Source organism: Camelina sativa, chromosome 8 (genome assembly GCF_000633955.1).
Source record: "Camelina sativa cultivar DH55 chromosome 8, Cs, whole genome shotgun sequence".
Lineage (NCBI taxonomy): Eukaryota > Viridiplantae > Streptophyta > Magnoliopsida > Brassicales > Brassicaceae > Camelina > Camelina sativa.
Genome location: NC_025692.1, coordinates 467,119 through 468,841, shown reverse-complemented (window position 1 = coordinate 468,841; position 1,723 = coordinate 467,119).

The window sequence follows — 1,723 nt, the reverse complement described above, 5'->3', positions numbered from 1 at the left end:
TTTGAAGAGAAGCATATGGAAATGGCGGAAGAAGGTTGTAACCCATCATTTTTAGGTATCCATAATCAGGCTTTGGGATTTTTGCAACGGATATGACCATAAAATTAGCTGGAACTTCATCTTCATGGGTCTGGATGAATTGAATAAGGAGATGCATAATGTCCTCGGGAAAAGCGTAGGGGAGATTTGTGAGAGTGATTCCACAGGAAGAGACTGCCCTCGGAAAAAGCGTAGGGACTTTTGTTAACAGGCCAATGACAATGATGACGCAAGGACCAAAGTAGCCTTTCTCCACCAAAAACCGTTTAATGCACAGAGCAACCAGAAGAACATCAGAGCAACAGGGAACAAGATACGTATTGATGTCCCAAAAGACAAATGTTACAGCCTCCTCCTGCTTTGTCACCCTTGGTCCTGAATACAGAGGACACCAGTCCCACGTCATGAAAGGATCCCATCGAGAACCAGCTGGGGGAGCGAAGTCTACATCACCACTGTTATCCTGTGTTGAAAGAACAGAGAGAACAAAGGTGAATTTGTCTTGTAAACTTGTATTTTTGATAATAGTATTTTTGAGTGTTTACAGTTTCTTATATACACTACTTGAGAACAATCTAGAATATACAGCTGTCTAGGGTGAGTCATCCTCTGTGTTTTGCAGAGATTGCAGAGGTGCATATTTGTTCTTATTAGAGCAGTTGGTCTTGTCTGGAGACGTCGTTTTCACCTTCGTACGAACGGTCTTCGTGCTTGCAGGCATGACTACGACAGGGTGAGATGTTGTCTTCAATGTCTTCTTCTGTTGTATTTGAACGTGTGGGCTTGACTGGATTTGGGCCTTTGTTGAGGTTGTGTCGAGGCCCATTGTTATATCTTCTACACCCTCCCTCAAACTTGGCGTGGAAGGTTGCGGAGAAACAGACACACCAAGTTTGCGTCGAAGATCAGTGAAGGACGGCCGAGGTAATGGTTTGGTGAAGACATCAGCAAGATGAAGATGGGCTGGAATGTGATGTGTTTCAATGAGACCAAGTGCCACCCGCTCTCGTATGTAGTGGAAGTCTTTGTCGAAGTGTTTGGTGTGATTGTGCAGAGCAAGGTTGGCGGAGAGATAAACAGCAGATAGATTATCACAGAAGACTTTGTTTGGTTGATGTTGCGGTACTCCAATATCTCGAAGCAGAGATGAGATCCAGGTGAGTTCACGAGCAACAATAGAGAGAGCTCGATACTCTGCTTCAGTGGAGGAGTTCGAGACGGTGAATTGTCTTTTAGCAGACCAAGAGACCAGAGTGGATCCCAAAAGGATGCAGAAGCCGCCAGTGGAGCGTCTTGTATCCTTACAGCCTGCGTAATCACTGTCACAAAAGGCTGACAAAACCGGATTGTTGTGTTTTCTGATGGGAAGACCCATGTTGAGTGTCCCTTTGAGATATCTGAGGATCCGCTTGAGGAGACCAAAGTCTGAGTTCGTAGGAGCGTGCATCTTTTGACAGATAAAATTGACAGCAAATTGAAGATCAGGTCGAGTGATAGTAAGATACTGCAATTTACCTGCTAGACTCCGATAGTAAGTTGGTTCCGGGAACGGTGTTGTGTCAGGTTTGTCTAGATGTTGAGGAAGAGGCGTTGGCATCGGATTGCACTCTGACATGCCAGCTTGGTGAAGAATGTCAGAAGCATAAGCAGTTTGATGCAGAAACAGACCATTGTTGAACGATTC